Genomic DNA, 9,734 nt, shown 5'->3' with positions numbered 1-9,734 from the left:
GGATGGTGCTAGGGGGAAGATTTTGTTTTCAAATCAATTTTTTTTCAAGTTTTCAAAGTTTTTCAAAATCAAATCTTTTTCAAATCATATCTTTTCAATCAAATGTTTTCAAAATTAATTTCTTTCCTTTTTCAAAGATACTTACTAACAATTAATGATTTGATTGAACATTTTTTGCCTTTTCTGTTGAGGAAGGTTTTATGTTTGAATCATATCTTTTCTTGTTAGGCAAGTCATTAATTTCTAAAATCAAATCTTTTAAAATTGTTTTCAAAACATATCTTTTAAAATTGTTTTTAAAATCAAATCTTTTAAAATTGTTTTCAAATAATATCTTTTCAATCACATCTTTTTCAAAATAAGTTTTCAATCATATCTTTTTAACTTCTAATTTCAAAATCTTTTTCAAAAATCACTTGATTTCTTTCTCACTTTTATTTTCGAAAATCAATTAAGTGTTTTTCAAAAATGTTTTCAAAATATTTTAATTAATTTTCGAAAATTACTTCCCTTCTTCTCACATCCTTCTATTCATGGACTAGCACTATTCTTTAATGCAAAATTCGAACTCCATTTTCTTTGATAAGTTCGAATTTTCTACCTCTGTCTTTCATTTTTCTTTTCCTCTGACACCTCAAGGAATCTCTATACTGTGACATAGAGGATTCCATATTTTCTTGTTCTCTTCTCTTTCATATGAGCAGGAGCAGAGACAAAGGCATTCTTGTTGAAGCTGACCCTGAACCCGAAAGGACCTTGAAGAGAAAGCTAAGAGAAGCCAAAGCACAACTCTCTTTAGAGGACCTGACCGAATTCTTCAAAGAGGAAGAAGACATGGCAGCCGAAAACAACAACAATGCAAACAATGCAAGGAAGGTGCTGGGTGACTTTACTGCACCTACTCCTGATTTCTATGGGAGAAGCATCTCTATCCCTGCCATTGGAGCAAACAACTTTGAGCTTAAGCCTCAATTAGTTTCTCTAATGCAACAGAATTGCAAGTTCCATGGACTTCCAATGGAAGATCCTCATCAGTTCTTAGCTGAGTTCTTGCAAATCTGTGACACAGTCAAGACTAATGGGGTAGACCCTGAGGTCTACAGACTGATGCTATTCCCTTTTGCTGTAAGAGACAGAGCTAGAATATGGTTGGACTCTCAACCTAAAGAAAGCCTGGACTCTTGGGAAAAGCTAGTCAATGCCTTCTTGGCAAAGTTCTTTCCACCACAAAGATGGAGTAAGCTTAGAGTGGAAGTCCAAACCTTCAGACAGAAGGATGGAGAATCCCTCTATGAAGCTTGGGAAAGATACAAACAATTAATCAGAAAATGTCCTTCTGACATGCTTTCTGAATGGAGCATCATAGGTATTTTCTATGATGGTCTCTCTGAACTGTCCAAGATGTCTTTGGATAGCTCTGCTGGAGGATCTCTTCATCTGAAGAAGACGCCTGCAGAAGCTCAAGAGCTAATTGAAATGGTTGCAAATAACCAATTCATGTACACTTCTGAAAGGAATCCTGTGAACAATGGGACTAATCAGAAGAAAGGAGTTCTTGAGATTGACACTCTGAATGCCATATTGGCTCAGAACAAGATATTGACTCAACAAGTCAATTTGATTTCTCAGAGTCTGTCTGGAATGCAAAATGCACCAAATAGTACTAAGGATGCTTCATCTGAGGAAGAAGCTTATGATCCTGAGAACCCTTCAATGGAAGAGGTGAATTACCTAGGAGAACCCTATGGAAACACCTATAATTCTTCATGGAGAAATCACCCAAATCTCTCATGGAAGAATCAAGAGAGACCTCAACAAGGTTTCAATAACAATAATGGTGGAAGAAACAGGTTTAGCAATGGCAAACCTTTTCCATCATCTTCTCAGCAACAGACAGAGAGTTCTAAGCAGAATACCTCTGACTTAGCAACAATGGTCTCTGATCTAATAAAGACCACTCAAAGTTTCATGAATGAAACAAGGTCCTCCATCAGAAATTTGGAAGGACAAGTGGGTCAGCTGAGCAAGAAAGTTACTGAACTCCCTCCTAGCACTCTCCCAAGTAATACAGAAGAAAATCCAAAAGGAGAGTGCAAAGCCATTAACATGGCCGAATTCTGGGAGGAAGAAGAGGATGTGAACGCCACTGAGGAAGACCTCAATGGGCGTGCACTGACCTCCAATGAGTTCCCCAATGAGGAACCATGGGAATCTGAGGCTCAAAATGAGACCATAGAGATTCCATTGGACTTACTTCTGCCATTCATGAGCTCTAATGAGTATTCTTCCTCTGAAGAGGATGAGTATGTCACTGAAGAGCAAGTTGCTAAATACCTTGGAGCAATCATGAAGCTAAATGACAAGTTATTTGGAAATGAGACTTGGGAGGATGAACCTCCTTTGCTCACCAAAGAGCTGGATGACTTGTCTAGGCAAAAATTACCTCAAAAGAGACAAGATCCTGGGAAGTTTTCCATACCTTGTACCATAGGCACCATGACCTTCAAGAAGGCTCTGTGTGACTTAGGGTCAAGTGTAAACCTCATGCCTCTCTCAGTAATGGAGAAGCTAAGGATCTTTGAGGTACAAGCTGCAAAAATCTCACTAGAGATGGCAGACAACTCAAGAAAACAAGCTCATGGACTAGTAGAGAATGTTCTGGTAAAGGTTGAAGACCATTACATTCCTACTGATTTCATAGTCCTAGAGACTGAGAAGTGCATGGATGAAACCATCATCCTTGGCAGACCCTTCCTAGCCACAGCAAAGGCTGTGATTGATGTTGATAGAGGTGAACTGATCATTCAAGTGAATGAAGAATCCTTTGTGTTTAAGGCTCAAGGATATCCCTCTGTCACCATGGAGATGAAGCATGAAGAGCTTCTCTCAAATCAGAGTCAAGAAGAGCCCCCACAGTCAAACTCTAAGTTTGGTGTTGGGAGGCCACAACCAACTTCTAAGTTTGGTGTTGAACCCCCACATTCAAACTCTAAGTTTGGTGTTGGGAGGTCCCAACATTGCTCTGATCATTTGTAAGGCTCATTGAGAGCCCTCTGTCAAGCTACTGACATTAAAGAAGCGCTTGTTGGGAGGCAACCCAATGATTATAGTTTATATATTTTCTTTTGTTATTTTATGTTTTTTGTAGGTTGATGATCATAAGAAGTCACAAAATCAATTGAAAAAGCAAAAACAGAATGAAAAACAGGAAGAAAAATAGCACACCCTGGAGGAAGAACTCACTGGCGTTTAAATGCCAGTGAGGGTAGCAGTTGGGCGTTTAACGCCCAGTCTGGCACCATTCTGGGCGTTTAACGCCAGAAAGGGGCACCAGACTGGCGTTAAACGCCAGGAAAGGGCAAGAACCTGGCGTTAAACGCCATGAATGGGCACCAGCCCGGCGTTTAACGCCAGAATTGGCTCAAAACGTGTTTTTGAGCCCCATTTGGTGCAGGGATGACTTTTCCTTGACACCTAAGGATCTGTGGACCCCACAGGATCCCCACAAACCCCTCACCTATCAAATCCCATCTTTCTCTTCACCACTCACCTCCATAAAACCCCACTTACCTCACCATCCAAATTCAAACCACTACTTCTTCCCCTTTTGGCCGAACCACAAGGCCATCTCCCTCTCCTCCATTTCTTCTTCTTCTACTCTCTTCTTTCTTCTTTTGCTCGAGGACGAGCAAACCTTTTAAGTTTGGTGTGGTAAAAGCATTGCTTTTTGTTTTTCCATAACCATTTATGGCATCCAAAGCCGGTTCAACTAAGAAGGCATGACCTCAAGCCCATCACTAAGAAGAAGATGGAGCAAACAAGAGACCCCTCTCATCATGAGATCCCTGAGATACCTCAAGGGATGCACTTTCCTCCACAAGACTATTGGGAGCAACTGAACACCTCCCTAGGAGAATTAAGTTCCAACATGGGACAACTAAGGGTGAAGCACATGCCATCCTCCTCCATGAAATTAGAGAAGATCAAAGAATCATGAGAGAGGAGCAACAAAGACAAGGAAGAGACATTGAGGAGCTCAAGCACTCCATAAGACCTTCAAGAGGAAGAACAAGCCGCCATCACTAAGGTGGACCCGTTCTTTAATCTCCTTGTTCTTTATTTTCTTGTTTTTCGAATTTTTATGCTTATGTTTATCCATGTTTGTGTCTTATGATCATTAGTGTCTTAGTGTCTATGCCTTAAAGCTATGAATATGAATCCATCACCTTTCTTAAATGAAAACTGTTTTTAATCACAAAAGAACAAGAAGTACAGGATTTCAAATTCATCTTTAAAACTAGCTTAATTAGTTTGATGTGGTGACAATACTTTTTGTTTTCTGAATGTATGCTTGAACAGTGCATATGTCTTTTGAATTTGTTGTTCATGAATGTTAAAATTGTTGGCTCTTGAAAGAATGATGAAAAAGGAGACATGTTACTGAGGATCTGAAAAATCATAAAAATGATTCTTGAAGCAAGAAAAAGCAGTGATTACAAAAAAAAAAGTAAAAAAAAAAAGAAAAAAAAAGAGAAGCAGAAAAACGAAAAAAAGGGGAGAAAGAAAAAGAAAAGAAAAAGAAAGAAATAAAGTTGTGATCCAAGGCAAAAAGAGTGTGCTTAAGAACCCTGGACACCTCTAATTGGGGACTTTAGCAAAGCTGAGTCACAATCTGAAAAGGTTCACCCAATTATGTGTCTGTGGCATGTATGTATCCGGTGGTAATACTGGAAGACAGAGTGCTTTGGGCCACGGCCAAGACTCAATAAGTAGCTGTGTTCAAGAATCATCATACTTAACTAAGAGAATCAATAACACTATCTGGATTCTGAGTTCCTAAAGAAGCCAATCATTCTGAATTTCAAAGGATAAAGTGAGATGCCAAAACTGTTCGGAGGCAAAAAGCTACTAGTCCCGCTCATCTAATTTGGAGCTTAGTTTCATTAATAATTTGGAGTCTATAGTATATTCTCTTCTTTTTATCCTATTTGATTTTCAGTTGCTTGGGGACAAGCAACAATTTAAGTTTGGTGTTGTGATGAGCGGATAATTTATACACTTTTTGGCATTGTTTTTAGTATGATTTTAGTAGTTTTAGTTGAGTTCTTAGTATATTTGTATTAGTTTTTAGCTAAAATTCACTTTTCTGGACTTTACTATGAGTTTGTGTGTTTTTCTGTGATTTCAGGTATTTTCTGGCTGAAATTGAGGGACCTGAGCAAAAATCTGATTCAGAGACTGAAAAAGACTGCAGATGCTGTTGGATTCTGACCTCCCTGCACTCGAAGTAGATTTTCTGGAGCTACAGAAGCCCAATTGGCGCGCTCTCAACGGCGTTGGAAAGTAGACATCCTGGGCTTTCCCGCAATATATAATAGTTCATACTTTGCCCAAGATTTGATGGCCCAAACCGGCGTTCAAAGTCACCTACAGAAATTCCAGCGTTAAACGCCGGAACTGGCACCTAAATGGGAGTTAAACGCCCAAACTGGCATAAAAGCTGGCGTTTAACTCCAGAAAACGTCTCTACACATAAAAGCTTCAATGCTCAGCCCAAGCACACACCAAGTGGGCCCGGAAGTGGATTTTTATGTCATTTACTCATCTCTGTACACCCTAGGCTACTAGTTCTCTATATATAGGACCTTTTACTATTGTATTTTAATCTATCTTTTGATCATGTTTTGATGATTGAACCCTCTTTGGGAGGCTGGCCATTCGGCCATGCCTAGACTTTGTTCTTATGTATTTTCAACGGTGGAGTTTCTACACACCATAGATTAAGGTGTGGAGCTCTGCTGTACCTCGAGTATTAATGCAATTACTATTGTTCTTCTATTCAATTCCGCTTGTTCTTTATCCAAGATATCACTTGTTCTTCAACCTGATGAATGTGATGATTGACGCCCATCATCATTCTCACTCATGAACAAGGTGACTGACAACCATTCTTGTTCTACAAGCATCTGAGGCTTAGTGAATATCTCTTGGATTCTTTAATCGGAATCCTCGTGGTATAGGCAGGACCTGATGGCGGCATTCAAGAGAATCCGGAAGGTCTAAACCTTGTCTGTGGTATTCTGAGTAGGATTCAATGATTGAATGACTGTGACGTGCTTCAAACTCCTAGCAGGCTAGGGCGTTAGTGACAGACGCAAAAGTATCAATGGATATTATTCCGGCCTGACCGAGAACCGACAGCTGAATTCCGCTATGCCGTGACAGGACATATGCAATCGCTTTCACTGAGAGGATGGGAGGTAGCTGCTGACAACAGTGAAACCCTACACGAGCTTGCCATGGAAAGGAGTAAGAAGGATTGGATGAAGACAGTAGGAAAGCAGAGAGACGGAAGGGAAGGCATCTTCATACGCTTATCTGAAGCTCTTACCAATGAATTACATAAGTATCTCTATCTTTATCTTTATGTTATTTTCGTTCATCACCATTATACATTTGAGTCTGCCTGACTGAGATTTACAAGATGACCATAGCTTGCTTCATACCACCAATCTCCGTGGGATCGACCCTTACTCGCGTAAGGTATTACTTGGACGACCCAGTGCACTTGCTGGTTAGTTGTGCGAAGTTGTAGTGATCACAATTTCGTGCACCACTAGGCATGGATCAAAGGAAGCAAGGAAGGAAGCATACAAATGGAGAGAAGCATAAAAAGTCAAAGAAGCAAAGTCAGCCAAGCACGCGCACGCACACAAGGCGCTCGCGCGCACATTGCGAGACAGGCCAAGGACGCGCACGCGTACCATGCGCGCACGCGCCGATGATGGCACATGACCTCATTAAGGCAACACGTGGCTGGCGATTTTGGGAAGGTTTCAGCAACCAACTTTGGCGCCAAAATGCATATAAGAGCCAAGGATTGAAGGGGATTGACATGACATTAACACATTCACACCCATAGACAAATTTTAGATCATTAGGTAGATATTTTTTAGTTAGTTACATTTGTAGAGAGAGAAACTCCAACTTCTCTCTAGGATTCATCTTCATTTTCTCAATTCTCAACCATTCCTTGGTGAGATCTATTACAACACTCAATTTACTTTGTTCATGTTGTAGATCATCTTCTCCAATCTCAATTAGCGTTTGTAATTGTTCAATTCTTGTAGATCTTAGAATTAGCTTTGTTGTTTTGGATTCTATTGATTCATTGAAGATCTCATTTTCATTGTTGTTCATTGTTGATTGTTGTTAATCTCTTGTGTTGAATTACTTTGATTCTAAGTCTCTTCTCAATTTTACTATGTCTTTCATTCTTGCTCTCCAAGTGTTTGAGAAAATGCCAACTTTAGATATGGAGTAGCATTCCCTCACTTGGCCTAGTGGTTGAGTCATTGGAGACACTTGAATAATGGAGGTCAATTGTTGATTAAGAATTGAGGATTGCTAATTGACTTAGAGTGCACTAAAGCTAGACTTCCCTAGGGTAAGACTAGGACTTGTGACTTGAGTTAATTACTTTTACTTGACTTTCCTCTATAATTAGGGGTTAACTAAGTGAAGCAACACTCCTTTGTTATCACAATTGAAGGAAGCTATAGTGATGGGACTTCCAATGTTCAACCTTGGCCAAGGCTTTTAATATTGATTGATTGTTGTTTCCTTTTTATTCATACTTTTATGCCACACTCTTCAAGCCACAAAAGACCACTTAACCAATAACATGCATCTCTGTAGCATTCCTAGGGAAGAACGACTCGGGACTAATACTCTCGATTATAGATTGTAGATTTGTTTGATAAATGGATTTTGCGTCGGTTTAGACTATACTACGATTGATCACTTGATAAATTCTATACCAACAAAAATCTATTTGTCAGTTGGTTATTGGATTGGTACTGGTTGAGGTTGGGGTAGTTGTTTTGAGGTTTTCTGTAAGTGTTTTGGTTGGTTTGATGCTGGTTAAAATTTTGGTTGTTTCTTGGGTTGTTTTGGTTTGAGTTCCTCTGCCATGGTTGTTGGTTTTGGTTGTGAGTGTCTCCCCATCTGAGATTGGGGTGATTCTTCCATGAGGGGTTGTAAGTATCACCATAGACTTCATTTGGATTAGAATGCATGTACTGGACTTGTTCTTGCTGTTGCTCTTCTTGAATTTCTTCATTTTGTCCCCATGTGGTTGATGGTTGGCTAGTGTTAACTGCTGCAACTTGGAGGCTATCAATCCTCTTGGTCATTTGCTCAAATTGTTGTTGAATTTGCTGCTGCATTAATTTGTTTTGAGCCAGGATTGAATCCACTCCTTCTAGCTCCATTACTCCTCTTCTTTGTGATGGTTGGCGGTTTCTTTGATGAGCAAAGAAATATTGGTTGTTAGCCACCATATCAATAAGTTCTTGAGCCTCCTCTGCAGTTTTCATGAGTTGCAAGGAACCTCCAGCTGAGTGATCCAAAGCTTCCTGGGATTTCAGTGTTAAGCCTTCATAGAAGTTTTGCAGCTTCTCCCATTCATTAAACATGGCAGGGGGGCATTTTCTGACTAGAGCCTTGTACCTCTCCCATGCCTCATAAATGGGTTCAGCCTCCATTTGTGTGAATGTTTGTACCTCGGCCTTCAACCTTATAACCCTCTGTGGTGGATAAAACTTGGCAAGGAACTTGGTTACCAAATCATCCCAATTGTTGATGCTGTCCCTTGGAAATGATTCCAACCATTGAGTGGCCTTGTCCCTGAGAGAGAATGGGAATTGCATCAGTTTGTAACTGTCAGGAGGCACACCATTAGTTTTGACAGTGTTACATATCCTCAAGAAGGTGGATAAGTGTTGGTGCGGGTCTTCAAGTGATCCTCCACCAAAAGAGCAATTGTTCTGAACCAAAGTGATGAGTTGTGGCTTAAGTTCAAAATTGTTTGCATTGACATTTGGGGCCAAGATGCTGCTTCCACAATGTCTAAGATTTGCAAAGGTATAGGAGGCCAAAACTCTCCTCTGGGGTGGATTGTTATTGTTGTTGTCTGCTCCACCAAGTGGATTGGTTGAATGTTCCTCCATATCTTGGAATTCTTCTTCGGATTCCTCTTCTCCAACAATATTTTTCCCTCTTTCAGCTCTCCTTAACCTCCTGAGAGTTCTTTCATCCTGTTCGTGAAGATTTAGTGTGTTTCTGCTTGTACCTGACATACAATCATGACATAAGAAACGCACACACCAGTGTTACTTCAATCTACTGATGGATTGAAGTTTTAGTTAATTTAAGCAAAACTTCAAACAGTTAGTGGGTTAGTCAAAAATAAAGAGAAAATGCTTGATCTAAACTACCACCTCACTTAATCATTGTCAATCTAATCAATCCCCGGCAACGGCGCCAAAACTTGATGTGCGGAAAACGATCCGACACAAAACTCACCGGCAAGTGCACCGGGTCGCATCAAGTAATAAAAACTCACGGGAGTGAGGTCGATCCCACAGGGATTGAAGGATTGAGCAATTTTAGTTTAGTGGTTGATTTAGTCAAGCGAATCAAGATTTGGTTGATTGATTGATGATTTGCAGAATTTAAATTGCATTGAAAGTAAAGAGAACAGGAAATAAATTGTTGAATCTTAGATAACAAGAAATTAAATGGCAGAAACTTAGATTGCAAGAAATGTAAATTGCAAAATCTTAAAGTGCTGGAAATGTAAATGGCTTGAATTGTAAAGGGAATTGGGAGTTGGATTTGCAGAAATTAAACAAGGAAAAGTAAAATTGCAACAAGCAGAGAAGTACAGAATG

The 9,734-nt window shown here is 39.8% G+C and overlaps 1 non-coding gene across 1 annotated transcript; it reads right to left on the bottom strand.

Moving 5' to 3' along the window:
• Positions 1-1,239: 1,239 nt before the first annotated feature.
• LOC130953716 (small nucleolar RNA R71) lies at positions 1,240-1,347 on the bottom strand. Its single transcript, XR_009075878.1, has one exon. It is a non-coding gene; the product is annotated as a small nucleolar RNA R71 (small nucleolar RNA).
• Positions 1,348-9,734: the final 8,387 nt, after the last annotated feature.

The sequence above is a fragment of the Arachis stenosperma genome, chromosome 9, assembly GCF_014773155.1.
Source record: "Arachis stenosperma cultivar V10309 chromosome 9, arast.V10309.gnm1.PFL2, whole genome shotgun sequence".
Taxonomy (NCBI): Eukaryota; Viridiplantae; Streptophyta; class Magnoliopsida; order Fabales; family Fabaceae; genus Arachis; species Arachis stenosperma.
This window is presented reverse-complemented; position numbering and strand designations above follow the sequence as displayed.